Raw genomic sequence first — 14,912 nt, 5'->3', positions numbered from 1 at the left:
ATTGTGCTCAATTGAGAGGGTGGGGTTAAAGAACAGATAAATTAATAGAGGAAAGCCAGCCCCTTTGCCAAAGATATTCAGAGAACTTGGCATCCGGACCCCTTTCTCACGACGGAGGGCTTCGCTGGCTTGCAGGGACCTAGGCAGCGGGGCCCGATCCTGTCCGGGTTGACTTGGAAGCCAAGTCCTCCCGCGATCCAAGGGGATGACGCCCAACTCAGGCTGCATCGGATCGCAAGGCTCAGGGATCAGCAGCACCTGGAGCAAAATGAGATGTACCCTGGGCCTGCCATATAAAAATTTTTTTGGGGGGGGGGAGGAAGGGGTGCAACCAGCAACGAGGTCTGGCTAACCATTGTTATGTTCTTTGCTGTACTGTACCTTATGTGTCAAACGCCACTGGTGTAAATCAAAGTTTTCTATGCCTTATAGTTTTCGAGTTCTGGGGTGTGTGAAAATTAGGGAAATATATACATGCGTGACTAAAGTTGCTTCTAGGCAGCTACTACAGGCGCGGGTGCCTTCCGCTGGCAGCTGCTACAAGCACCGGATCCTGAGGGGCTCCATCCGCAGCATTGCTGGGTTTTTTTATTGGGCTTTTTAAAGTGAGGGATTAAAGGGAAGTGTTCAGGCCCACGCTTTCTGGTCAGGTCTTGCAGCAGGATCATAGACGTGTTTACACAACGAGTTCAATGTGACTCACTCCCTAGTCCCTGTGTTTAGAATATGTAACCTAGAGGAGAACAGCACCGGTCTTAATTCAGCTTCCTTCCTTCGAATTAAGCCCCGCACCATTCAAAAGGGCAAGGGAGCTACTTGACATTCTCCCTAGGTGCTGGTCTGTTGAAATTATGACCACGGAGAGGACCTTTCTCAAGAAGTGGCTGAGAAATCGACCTCAATAGGGACTGGGAACCTAGGAGGCTATCTTGAGGAGTCGATACTGTGTTGACAATGGCAATTCAGGGTTTCAGGAGACACCATTTCCCCAGATCCATCAGAATTGAACTGGGGACTTTTTGCATTCAAACTATACGTTCTACCATAAAGGCTTTGCCAATCCTAAAATGCCATATAGATTAGAGTGGCACCAAATCCTGCTATGTTGGTGGTGGGAATTGGGGACCTGTTTATGGCTTCAGGAAGGGGCAACAATTGAGGCAGGGTCTTCTCAGATGGTGCGTTCTCCCCATATTTCACGCCTCCGCCCCCTAACCGGTTGTGTTCCCCTCCAGTCGTTTATACATAATTAGGTGGGGAGGGGTGTTTGTGTGTTTCTCAGATTTCAACATTGCCCAAACGATTTAAGGTTTATATGAGCCCCCCTCACAAAACTGGACCATCAGAACATCCTCGGTTAACCTCTAGTGAAATTAGGCGTTTGGCTCTTTCTAAATCAAGCCTTTAAATGTAACTTTTCTAAAGACAATGACACTAGCGAGACTGGCTGTTGCTTAACTGGTGGAGATTAATTTCGCTTTAATTGCTAGTCTTATTTGACTGCTCCTCTGGTTATCCAGGACGGGGGGTCTCCACACTTCAGGCTTGCGGTAAGGGGAATCTGCTTTGAGCTTAATGGTTTTGCTAGAACACCAAGATCCCCCAAGATCCGCCTGGTGTCAAAAGCCAGATACTTAAAAATTAAAGGATCCGGAGCCTACGGATATGCTTCGAGTCCCAAGAACTGACCGGAGCTCGCAGTCTTTCCAGGAGAGAGGGGGGAAAGCCGGCTCTGGTTTCCCCAAGCCATTTAAAACCGGAGTGGGTGAAGTCATTTAGCGGTTGATACAATCGGAAGTCCAAAATGTTTGCAAAGCAGCAACTAGCTATAGAGCCAGGTCTACCTTGCGGACACTCTGAAGATATCTAATGAAGAGAAGGGGATGCAAAATAGCATGATTAGACTCCATACAGGATCCCTTGGAAGGCGGAAGTCAATTCCTTTGTGATCCATGGGACTTTATTGCCATGTAAACTGGGAGGAGAGGGAATGGAAAATGACCATTGATGTGAATGGGTATTTAGTTTGTTTCTGTGATGTGTGGTTTCTGTGCAGTCCCACGTTGCTGAATCTACTTTCTAACGTTGTCCTTCCGGTGTGTGTGTGTGTGTGTGTGTGTGTGTGAAGGTTCATTTGCAGTCTACTTTTGAGGAGACCACGAAATCACGGGGTCCTCGTGAAAGGGGAAGGGAACTTTTCAAGAATTCCTTCCTGGCGCTAGCCTGTTGTTGGTGTTCTCTGTGAAAATATGTCCTTTTAAACGCCTGTTCCCTTATTAAGGGACACAGGAAGGCTTCGCTAAATCCCGATGAATTGTCCTAAATTACCTTCCAACGCGATGCTGCGACTAATAACCTCACAGTTCACGACACGTCCACATTGTGCGCTGGTTTCCTACGCACGCTTTTTGCCGTCTTGCGTTCCCGCAGCCCGATCCTACGCATGTTTGCTTACCAACAAGCCTCGGTGGGGTTTTAATACAAGCTGCACATGAGGCAAGCTGTACATAGGTTCGAGAACTCCAGTTCCATAGGACCCGGCTGCGATGGCGCGCCAGCGCGCAGTTTGAGACGCTTCGGTTCGTGATTTGCAGACCAATGAAATAGTCCCCCGGGGAGATGGATTGCCAGTCTTAGGATCGGGATCTCATTCGGCCTCCTTGAAGCCCCCCCCCCCCGCATCCCCAACCATTAAATGACCATTCTACCGTGTAAACCTCGCTCAGAAATACAGTATATGGAAACTCAACCAGCTACATTCTAGTTAGAATTTAACCGAGTTGCAGAAAGAACTTTAAATACGTTGGCCGCTGCTATCAGCACCCGGTGCTCGCTTCTTCCAGCATATCCCGGCAGTGAAGCCTTAAATTAAGATCTGCATTGTAATGTAAACAAACAAGTAAAGATGCAGCTGTCAGGAAGATAGTGACGAGGCAAGCTTCACCTGTTGAGTTTATACTTCCAGATCGTTCACTTTCCTTCTCTCCAGGAACTCAGTTTAATTTCACGAAGGAGGGGATACATTCGCAGCCTGGACCCCCGGACTCAATTCTGTTCAGGGGTTCATGGCTTTATTTAAAACCATACGGTTCTGTACCGTGAGCAGAACCAAACCCGAGTATAGAAACCTATCCCACCGCCAGCAAAAGTCCTATTTCTCCCAGGGAAATCTATTGGCGCCGAAATCCTAAAATAGACCACCCTGCCACCGAAGTCCCATTCGTATTAGGACAAGGTTAGTATCGCTTCCTCTAGTTTCATGTGATATGTTTTAGGCTTGGGATGGCAGAGCAGTAAGTAATGTCTCTGGGCATATGCAGAGTGCCTTCTCCGCCCCGCTAAGTAACGAAAGCCTCCCATCCTCCCCATCTTGGCGGGATCCGGCTTTCTGAGTAAAAGAAAACGCTTGGAAAAAAGTATTTCTCTCTTAAACTAAATTTACCAGCGTCCCATCCCAAACAGCATGTCTTTAAAACGCACTATTCGGCGGATTTTCAAGTTTGTCACGCGTTAATTGCCAATTGTCTGAACGAAACCCGGACATCATTTGCGAGGATTATTGGGGCTTCCCTTTTCTTCCTCAATAACATGTTTAGGATCTCTGCCAATATTGTCGCACAGTCTAGCCTAGAATTTGCTTTGCTGTCCTGTCCTCTGTGCGTTTACACTGGATTAAGACTCCGCCCCGCCCCCCAGCGATCAAGGATACTTCCTCCGGAATAGAATCGCAACCCGAGTCCCAGTGGGAATTTAACAGGGGTGTAAAGGGAAGGGGCTGCGGATCCGGCTGAAAAGAAGGCGCTTCGTTGTGGTGACATCCAAATATCGCCTCCCTTTTGCAGCCTCTCGTTTCACACGCAGACGAATGCAGCGGCAAAGTTCTGGATCAAGGATTTAAGCAGTGAAAAGAGTCGAGCAGCCCTCTGCTTTTGTCCATCTTCCTAAAGTAGAAAAGCCTGTTTCAGGTTTAATTGTTGTTGAATGCCAGCCACGATTATCTTTTAAAAAAGAGAATCAAGACGCAACCACAGCAGATCAAATAGCTGTTTACTGCTGTGGTTCTGGTTTAATTCCGGCCACCATCTCGTTGGTAAGGCTCCTCCTGCATGTATTTGACACACACGAAAGAAAGGAGCAAGGCAGGCTTTATCTGAGGAGGTTGAGCTCCTCAAATCTACACAGCATTCTCCAGATTTCAAGTGCAGAAAAAGCTGAGGAGTTCTGTAAGACCGGAAAGCCTGCCTATTGCCCTGAGCCAAAACAAGCTGGTCCAAGAGAACGCGGGGTGTGTGTGTGTGTGTGTGTGGAAAAACCGCAAATACACACGCACACGCCCTTTGCCTCCTTTCATTTGTGTGTGTGTGCGCGCGTGTGTCCTTCCTTCCATGTTATTTTTTGGGGGACCGCAAAGGGCAATCTGAAAGAGTATGCAGGCCTCTAGATCTGCGCGGTTCTCTCCTCCCTTTGCCAATCTGGCTAATAACTCTCTTCCCGAACAGGAAACTGCAATAAGCCTCCAGCTTGAGAGATCCACCGCCCGATCCTATGCAGAGTTAGGCGCGCAGAATCTCGCTGATTTCATTCGGTTTAGGCGCAGCCAGCTCTGCTTCGCCTGCTTCTTTTACATCCATTGCCTTGCTGGGACAAGGATCATGTTTAGCTTCCATTCCTACCTCAAAAATTCCTCCTCTTCCAAGAATACTTAGCTGAACATTCAGATCGTTTCACCGCTAAGGCTGTCACAGAATGCGCGCAATTAATATTCTAATGGGGGGGGGGGGCGTTTGGTCTTTGATTAAAAGGCAATGGCTGCAACCCTCAAACTATGTGCGGCACATCCGGGGTTAATGCATCCTTTGTTGCTGTAGCTCAGTGCCTAAGCACCGCACGCAGAAGGTCCCGGGTTCCAATCCTCGCATCTCCCGGTAGAGGTGGGGTTGACCTCTGTCTGAAACCCTGGAGAGCAGCTACCACTCAGTGTGGACGGTACTGAACTAAATAAACCATCGGTCAGACGCGGAATTAGAAAGCTTCCTATGTTCCTGGGCGAAGCGGAGCTTCTCAATGGAGGGCGAGTTTTATCTAGCAGGGAAGCCAGTACAGTATAGACAGGAGGGGACGAGGCAATTGTTGGGTCAGAGTCAGACCCGAAGGCCTATAAATGCAAGAGATGGTTAGGAAAAGCACAAGAGAGAACAATATCCAGAGAGAGAGAGAGAACAAGGTCAGTCAGGCTGCAATCCTATGCGCACTCAGCTGGGAGTGAGCGCCATTGAATTAATTGGCACTGACTTCCGAGGAGGCCAGGCAGAAGGAGTAGAAGCCACTCCCTAGCGATGATGGATTAGGACAGCAAGATTGATGCTGCCAACTGTGCTTCCTCGGACATCGTCTTTATTGAGGCCAAGTCTGACACTATCAAATGTGGAAATGATTCCACCGCGACACTTCCAAGCCGCTTGCAGAATACCCGGGGAAAATGAAATGCTCCTTTCACTGAAAGTTACTCTTGTGAATTATTTGCGTACGTTTATTCTACGGAGGCAGCTGAATTTGGCCTATCAAAATGGACGTGAGCGTGTATTAGCTTTGGAGTGAGACAGAATTCTTGGAAAGGCAGTAGACTTTTAGGTGGGAGTGGAGAGGTTCGTTTGAATCACAACCAATTCAGCCTAGGCGAAACACGGTTAGGTCCTACTCATTTGAAGACAATGTTAAAATCCGTGCTTAAACTTATTTCTCGAGGGGAAGGGTTCGCGTTTCCTTTTAATAGAGCCCTCACAGGGTATGTGAAGGTCAAAACAAGAAATGCAGCGCAGTGCAATCCTAGACATGTCTACTCAGCAGCCCCTCTGAAGTCACTGGGACTTATTCCCAGTAAGCAAGTACAGAATTGCAGCCTTACTGAGTTTAATGTAACTTTCTCCTTACCGAGCAATTCACTAAACTACAGCCCCAAACAAATTTTACAGCACAATTCTAACCACGTATCAACTCAGACGCAAGTCCTATTGACTTTAATGGGACTTTCCCCCAAGCATGTGGGGTTAGGATTGCAGTCTTGGATGCTCGCTAGCTTCAGGTGGAGGCGAAACGAGCTGCTTTTCGTCAGCGAGGTACACGGCCCACTAAAGAATACGAATCGCAGGAAATCCATGTAAGTTCTGCGGCATTCATATTCTGGACACAAATGTGCAGGATCGCGCGCAGAGTCTGAAAACTGCCACCCTGCCCTTACTTGAGAGTAAGCAATATTGATCGCAAGCGGTCCTCAGTTGCCTCGCTAGTACTAAAACCTTGGTGAACTCCAGGAAACCTCATGCTGAGGAAGCATGCGCGGGATCCTGTAGGTGACAGGAAGTCGCTATCAGTTGCACTTCCCTCCCCGCCTTTATTTATGGCAGTCCTTCGCATTCAAACCCGGGAGTAGATCCCCTTGAACGAAACGGGGGCTTGCTTTCCAATAAACACACACGAGATCGGGTTTGGGAGACAAGACGTAAAGGCTGCCTGGCACTCGAAACCCCTAACCTTTCAATTCCCTGGCTAATTCGCTGGTTGGGAGAATTGCACTCTGCATGCGCTCAGAGGCACGCTCGCCTCCTTTTTTCTTAACGCGCGTTCGGGCGCCGAGCTCTAGCGGTCAAGCCAGAAAGCTGCAGGGGACGGGGAAACCGGGCCCTGTCGTGCGACGAGGAAAGGTAGTCCTGCGGCGGCCGCTTTCAGTTTCCCTCGAGACTCCTGGTTACTGTTTAACATCCCCACCCACGTTTCAGTTTGTTTAGTAAATCGATCTGATGCCGCTGGGGCTCCGTCTCTCGCCCCGTCGCCATTGCGCCAAAGTGAACAGATTCCCCTCCAAGGCATAGATCTCTGCTCGAAGGAGCTGGGCGAAGCGAAAAAAGCCCAGAGCCCAAGAGGGGGGGAGGAGGAGAGAGACGAGAAAGTGGCGCGCTGGGGGCGGGAGGAGGCGTGGAGATGCTCGGCAACCGCCGCTAAACTGACCCGCCCGAGGGCCAAGGAGCAACTCGACCCGGCAGGTAAGTTTCATTCGTGCCGCTGGCGCCTCCCGGCAGAGCGAGCGCAGCGCAGCGCCGCCCGCCTCGCACTGCCCTTCCTGGCCGGGACGAGACGAGGACAGCGCGCAGCCAGATTCCTCCGCGTGCTGAGGGCGAGCGGTGCCAAAGCAGAGGATGTCACAGAGCGAGCGAGAGAGCAATGGCTTCTGGAGATCTGGGGTTGTGTGTGCCACGTGCCCGCCTTGCCTGGTGGGCAAACCTGCACGCCCACCACGTGCGACCCCCTGAAAGAGCTTCGTATGGATGGGCTCTTGATTTAGGGAGGGGGCAACTTCCCTTCCTTGCCCCCACAAAGGGTAACTCCCCAGTTGCTGTTCTGCTCTTGATTTACTTGCCCAATTAACACTCAAATGATTTTTAAACTCACGACAGACTCTTTAAAAAGAAAAAAAAAAGTGTGGACCTCCTGCAGCATGCAGAGTTTTTCTTTCATCCCACAATGACAAACCACACACACACACACACACACACACACACACACACACAACTCCTGCTGGGTGGGCGCTGGGAGCACTCCAAAGAAGCAGGCTTCCCCTCCCAGTGGCTCCAGATAGTCAACAAAGAGGCGTGGCTTGAGACATTTCTTCCTTGTTGATCACATGATTACAACACTGGAAGACAAACTCTGAGGACTTCTGGTGGCAATCAGAGATTCCATACAGGTAGGGGGTCCACTATGGATGTGACAGAGTTTGTATCTATAACAGATGCTGGGGGGGGGGGCGGCGCTTCCAAACACAATTGAACAGGAGGACTTCAGGGTCCCAGTTACCCAGCAATGCACCATATTTTGGTTTTGTTTCCCACTGACAGCACACAACATTCTGTGGGTACTCGGTCTTCATTGGGCAGGATTGTTTTTTTGGGTGTGTGTGTGGTTCCCCCTCAGTTTAAGTAGTAGTAGTAGTAGTAGTAATAATTAATTTATATGCCGCCCATCTGAGTTGCGCAGCCACTCTGGGTGGCTTCCATCAAATCAAAACGTAGTAATACACCAAACATTAAAAACATTAAAAAAAATTCTCTCACCAGTGCAAACTTCAGGGTTGCTCTGAGCATGCTGATAACCCAAAATGAGGCCTCTTGACACTCAATTCCTGAGGGAATGCTACCCATAATCTTCCCCGTTTTGAGGTGGAAGGTTTGCAGGAATAGGGATTTCTCCACTTCAGAGCTTACATTGTTTCATGTGGTAATAAGCATGCGTGCAAGGCCACACACCACTGTTGAGCACAGTATTCCTAGCTAGCCTATGTTGTTTAAACAAGCTCCAATAGCTCTGTGCTGCCACATCTGGTTGGTTAGTTCAAAATCAATAAGTGAAATTCAACCCTCCTCCTCCTCAATGCATCTTTATCATATCTCAATCCTGCCTTTTTCCTCCAAGGAGGTCAAAGTGGCATACACTCACAATAGGTTCTTCCTTTTATCCTCACGACAACCCTGTGAGGTAGGTTGGGTTCAATGAGCTTCATACCTGAGCAGGGATTGGGAACCTGACTCTATTAACCCTATCACAATTACCGGGCCTTTATGCTTCAGCTATGGTAGCAGTCAGTGTAGTGGTTAGAGTGTCGGACTAGAACCAGACAGGCCAGGATTTAACTCTCCACTCAGCCATGAAGCTCATTGCATGACCCTGGGCCAGTCACTCTCAGACTAGACCCCCTCACGGGGTTGCTGTGAGGATTAAATGGAGAAACAGAGAATCGTGTTCACCACCTTAACCTCATTCAAGGAAAGGTGATAATAATAATAGCAACAAATGGATGGGACTTCTTCACCTTTAATAGCTGTGTTTCAGCAGAGTTTCTGCATTAAAGATGCAGAAACCCCATTCTTCTGTTTTTCTTTTACCCAAAACCCTATGCTATACTCTTTTTCAGCCATGTTATTTCTTGGGTTGCTGACCCCAACTTTCCTACCTTCTAGGATTGGTTTCTAGTTCTTAGCCAGCTCCACAAAGTCCTTAGGGCTTTGGTGTGGTTTTAATTCCAGCCAAAAACACAATTTCATCAGGCATGTGGTGCCATGTTGAGAAAGCTGAACCTGCTTTCCAAATCCCTTCTTTGACAAAACTGATTATGATGACCCGGAATCGGCTCACTGGTTGGCACAGAGTTAAACGCCATAAGCAGTACCTAATAAATTACTGTGTATCCTATGCACAACTGCATAGATATATGCCCATTCAGTTCAAGGGGGCTTATTCCAAGGTAAATGGGAATAGAATTGCGGCCCTAGATGCATTTTACAGCCTAATCCTGTGCACGGTTACTCAGAAATAAGCCATACTGTGTTCAACGGGGGTTTACTGTTAGGGATGTGTGGATAGGATTATAGCCTTAAAGTATGATGTTTGCATTTTATGCAGTATACACAAGGAGGAAAGAAAACCACGACAATGAAATATTCCGTTAAAGCCAGATATGGGGAGAGTATTGTGAACATTTTATTGATCATCCCTTTCTCTGTTTCTCTTCCCCTTTGTGTGTGTGTGTAAAGGGAGTTAAGGTGGAAAGCACTTAAAATGCTCTTTTGTAACCTGCTCCATACTTCCCATGATTCCTCTGTCGCTCTGCAGCTTTGAGGAAGGAAAAAAAAAACCACAGTTAAAAATGCTGTTTTCATTGCCTGGTACTCAATTCCCTGTCCCTTTCTTCCTGTCTCACAGATGCATGGCAGCTCTGCCTGAGGCTCACCTCATACACATTAAAAAAATCAGGTGTAGGACAAGATCCCAGTGCAGTTGCCTTGTTCAGAATGTTGTATTTCATTTTAGTGGCTCATGCAACTGGAGCACACACACACAAAAACTTCTCACTCTTCCTCGTCTTTCTCAACTTTCCTTAAGTTTTATTGAAATGAATCCTATTTCCATTTCACTGTTGGGTAAATGCAGAGTAGCCCGCCATTGGGTAAATGTTCTTTTCATTTCTGAGGCCACAGGGAAGAAGTCTGTTGTGGGAGAAAATCCTAGGTGGGGTGTGTGTCTAATGTAGAAGTTATCACCTTTGGGAAATCAGTTGTGAAACTCTAGGGCTGTGTACATAACATGCCTTTAAAACACATCACTTCCCTCAAAGACTCCTAGCCAAGGCTTTCTTTCAGTCGGAACTTGGTTTCAGCACCTCTCAGGTGGGCACCATTCATGGGCGTAGCCAGGATTTTTGTTAGGGGAGGCAGGCCTTTTGTTGCGGGGGGAGGCAGAACCTCAGTTAGCTATGTATTTTTATTAATTTTGGGGGGGCAGCTGCCCTTCCCTGCCCCCCTTCACTACTCCCATGGCATCATTGCCATTATAAGAGAACAAGAGAGGCGTTCATGGTAAATTCCGGCACCTCTTTTTCTAGAAAAACAGTGCTGTTAGGAACCATAATTTAAGGGCGCTGAAATTGCAGCTCTGTGAGGGGGCAAACTATGGCTCCCAGGATTCTGTGGGGGAAGCCATGTATTTTAATTGTGTCAGTAGGCATATCACACCTCAGTTTTTTGAAGTTATTATTGCCCCAACGCTCTGCATTAATAAAGTTGTATATTTGGGAAGCAGACTTCATATTCTTGGGTATCGGGTTAACAAGGATGCTCTTTAGGACAACGTAGGCAAAATGCAGACTGAAGAGGAGTTCAGAAAAGGAGCAAAACAGATGGGAAAATTGTCCCACTAGTTTCCACCTGCCTGGTAAATAGGGTGGGTAATCCACTGCATTGTATCCCCCCCTCCCACAACTCAGAATTTATCTCTAAAATTGTATTGCAGGCCACTGTTCTGGTTTTCTCCTTTGCAGTCCGCCACCTTTGTTTCTGTAGGAGTGGTGTAGTGGATCAAAGTCTTGAACTGGGAAGTCCTCAGATTGAATGTTGCTTCTGTCATGAGTTCCCTAGGTGGCCTTAGTCAAGCCACTCACTTAGCCAGGGGCGGAGGAAGGGGGTGCGGTGGGTGCACACCGCCCCGGGTGTTACCACTGGGGTGTGTGTGACAAAATGCTGGACGGCAGTCACCGCGGGGCCTGCAGTGCGCCTGAGCGTTGGGAGAGATGCAGTGGCTTTGGTGTGTGCAGGCTCCATGCTGCCCAAACGTCCACCCACTGCCTCCCCCCTAGATGTAGGGCGGCTGAGTGGGAGGAGGCAGGCAGACTCCGGAGGCCCTACTGTGTGCCCTGCCCCTATGGGCAGCTCGCCCCGCCCTTCCCCTATGGACGGCTCGCCCTGCCCCTGCGCATGCCACCCCAGGCACCCGAGCGGCTTCCTCCACTGCTGCACTTAGCTTCTTGTCAGCTGCAATATGGGGGGCGGGCAATAACTCTGACTTACTTAACGGTGCTGATGTAAAGCAGTGGTGATGGAGAACTCCTTCCATCCTGGATCTGCAGAGCCACAGGTTCCCCACCCTTGTTGTAAGGATCAAAATTAGATGAGGCATGTGAAGTGCTTTGAGCGCTTGAAAGCACTATACCAAAGTACAGTGGTACCTTGGGTCACATACGCTTCAGGTTACAGACTCCACTAACCCAGAAATAGTATCTCGGGTTAAGAACTTTGCTTCAGGATGAGAACAGAAATCGTGCAGTGGCAGTGCAGCGGCAGCTGGAGGCCCCATTAGCTAAAGTGGTGCTTCAGGTTAAGAACAGTTTCAGGTTAAGAACGGACCTCCGGAAGGAATTAAGTACTTAACCTGAGGTACCACTGTATAAGAAGAATATAGCAGCTTCTGCAGGACAGAAGGAAGGAAAGCATTTGGAAGGCATTCAAAAACTCAACTCTTTTTGCACTTGGTTGCAAGTGAACAGAGTACCTGAAAGTGAATCTGCAAAATGTTGACTCTCTGTTTAGCTTAGTGACATGAAGTATGTATAAATATAACAGTGCTTTCTAGCAACACTTCTTTCCCTTTATCCTGCGCTTCCAATATAGTTAAATAAAATTACTTGTTAATTGTTCATTTCAGAATAGCAGAGAGATACTACTAAATATATTATTGTGCACAATACTGAAAATAAGTTATGTGTGGAAAGCATATGCAAACCTGCCTCTTCTTTGTATCTTATGCAAACAAAGAAACATTTGTATCTCCATAAGTTAAAAGTAGTTTATACAGAAATAGTATCTTCTTCCACACAGTTTATCACATTATGGATAACATCTGAACTTACTTTTACTAGCTGATTAAATAGTTTTTACTCTGAAGTCAAGTCCCACTGAGGTACATGGGGTATAGGTCTGTTAAGAACTCTTAGGATTTCAATTTTAGACTTGCAGGCAGCAAATCACATGATTTATCTAGCCACATAATAGCAAATGAAAGAGAGGGATTCAGAATCTTGCTTCAAGATTCCCTGAGTCATTGATCTTTTAACTTTAATTTTTCAGTAGTATTAATGGTAATTTTATAGGAACGTATACAATTGTATAAATGTGAAGATTAATTTCTTTTTGACGCCTTGTTTAACTGAACCAATCAGATGTACAAGACCCCTTTCTTGCATCCCAACTTAAGTTGAAAAGCAGGTTAAGAGATTCCCTCTTACAGTGACGCTAAGCATGAAATGTAAGCAGGGTTGCATATCCTGTATCTGTTATACGGAACCAGTTCTTGTTGCTGCCTGATTTATTGTTTTTGATAGCTGCATTGTTCCAGTGCTTCTGCAGAGCCCCATTGAAGGTAAGGAATGCTATTTTTTGGCGATAGATACAACTTATCACAAAGCTGAATTTTATAAGGTCTTTTATGAAACGGCATTCTCCTAGTAAATTATCTTGGTAGCATAGCGTGCAGCAACTTCCAGCAACGGAACACACATTGCACCCACTTTTATTTGCATTGCATCTTATTGAAGCTAAGGCCGAAACGTGATGCAAGCTTAGAGGGAATAAGTTCCACTGAAGTTTGTAAGATTTAATTCTGGGCAAACAGACATCGGGTTGGACTGTGAATGTTTTATCATGGTAAATTAGCACAGATGTAATGGTGTAACTGAAATAATTGGCAAGGGGCTGAATCAAAAACAAAAATCGTGCTAAATTTTGGATCACTTTAGAGGCATTTTAAAATGTAATTCAGCAACTCTGATTGAATCAGGTTTTTCACTTTGCATTTTCATATATATTCATTCATATATATATATATATATATATATATATGTTAAATTCAGGTTGGAATAACACGTATAATGTCAAAGCTGAAATCTATCAAACTGAAAGAGCTGGGCTACATTTTCAAACCTTTTCCAATTGTCAATTTAAGTTAATTGAAAGCGAAAGGTCTTGGTTTCAGGATTGGGCCATTTAAACACAGGCGTGCTGCTTTCATTTCATAGAAGGGCAATCTCCCTCCACACACGTATTTTTAAAAGGTTCATTCATAATTCTCCCTTCACACTTCTATTGGAAATGACAGAATTCATTATTTTTGAGCTTCGAACTATTTTCCTCCAACTTGGGTGATGAATTGTATGAGATTTACTTCACAACATGACATGGCAGCCCTTGAGATTTTAAAATACTATGGGCTAGCTGCCTGCCCTTTGTAACTCCTCGGGAGAAAGAGTGGAGGGAACTTTAGACCAGACTCCATGTCTCACTACTCTGTAAGTAAGAGGAACGGATTGCTATGTAGTGCTTGCAACAGTTTTGGGGGCCTAAGGATCACTAGAGCTCTAATAGGAAACAAATAGCCTTTGAGAGACAAAGAAGCAGGCTCCCTTTTCCTGCTTTATCTCCAGGCACATAAACCAATTGGTTATCTTTGTTCCCCTTCCATATATTCTAAGCATATTCAATAACAGAAAAGCCTTGTTTATGATACGGCACCAGTTAAGAAATTATATGTATGCATTTTATAGTGATCACATTTTCAGGCATTGTAATAAATGTATGTCTTACTTTTAAAAAATGTGCATATCGCCTATTGTGCTAGTGTTAGTTTCACCGGTAAAGCTGAATGTGCCAGAATACAACAGGTGAAGTTTATCATCCAGGGTTGGTTCTGTCCACACTGTGCCATAAGCAACCATCATTAGGCAAAATCCAGAGAAAGTTATGCACTGAAATCCTATTCATCCTTGTGAAATTTAGGATTGTGCCTCTGCACTTTATTTATTGTAGGATTTATATCTCCCTTTTCAACTCTCAAGGCCTCAGAGTGGCTTTACAAACTTTAAAATACAATTTTAATTTCTCACTCCTTCTCCTCTTCATTCTTAAGGTTATGGTGATAGAATCAACATTATTGTAAGCACTTGTGCATTAAAGAGCACATGTGAATTTTTCACTGGTCGTGGGCAGTCATTGAGATTGGTAGGGCAGAAGGCAGAGAGACCAATAGTAGTGGAGCCAGAGCCATTAACAGTGAGAGCTTCTGCAGCTTCTGTTTTTGGAATGGGGCGGGGTGAGGACATTGTGCACCCTTCACAACTAGCAGAGCATCTTAGGAATGGATGAATCTGTCAATGTTGGCTTCTTTCAGTTTCTTATTTCCCCAGTTTCCAGATCTCCCCATTTCTGCATCAGTTTTCGATTTATTTGTTTTAAAATATCCTTATGAAAATCCATTCTGGATTTTTGTGCACATTTCTGTGTGTAATTTTGCCTAACAGCATATTCTTGTGATATTCCCTTAATGCATTCACTAAAATATACATGTTTGCACACTTTCCTCCTTTTTACTTGCATTCCTCTTCACATTATTTGGTTGGACAACTGCATCACAAGTTTTAGAGAAGCATGAATTTAGAGAAGTATGAATTTCAAAGGATAGCTAGCTGCGTTTAAGTTCATATATTGTTTCAGGTAGTGCAAATTAGGTTTGCTTGCATTAAAATGCAAACCAAGCTC

The 14,912-nt window shown here is 46.0% G+C and overlaps 1 protein-coding gene and 1 long non-coding RNA gene across 2 annotated transcripts in view; one reads left to right on the top strand and one right to left on the bottom strand.

Moving 5' to 3' along the window:
- Window positions 1–14,912, bottom strand: part of LOC308481379 — a 916,155-nt gene that overhangs the window by 448,695 nt on the left and 452,548 nt on the right. The gene's annotated exons all lie outside the window — the stretch shown is intronic.
- The window catches only part of HNF4G (hepatocyte nuclear factor 4 gamma), a 74,369-nt gene continuing 66,393 nt past the window's right edge, over window positions 6,937–14,912 (top strand). The window contains exon 1 of the mRNA XM_081013526.1: window positions 6,937–7,040. The gene's annotated coding sequence lies outside the window, so the exon portion shown is untranslated. The remainder of the gene's footprint in view (window positions 7,041–14,912) is intronic.

Source organism: Podarcis pityusensis, assembly GCF_964106645.2.
Source record: "Podarcis pityusensis genome assembly, chromosome: 7".
NCBI lineage: Eukaryota > Metazoa > Chordata > Lepidosauria > Squamata > Lacertidae > Podarcis > Podarcis pityusensis.
The sequence above is the reverse complement of the archived record's forward strand: the minus strand, read 5'-3'. Positions and strand labels throughout refer to the sequence as shown.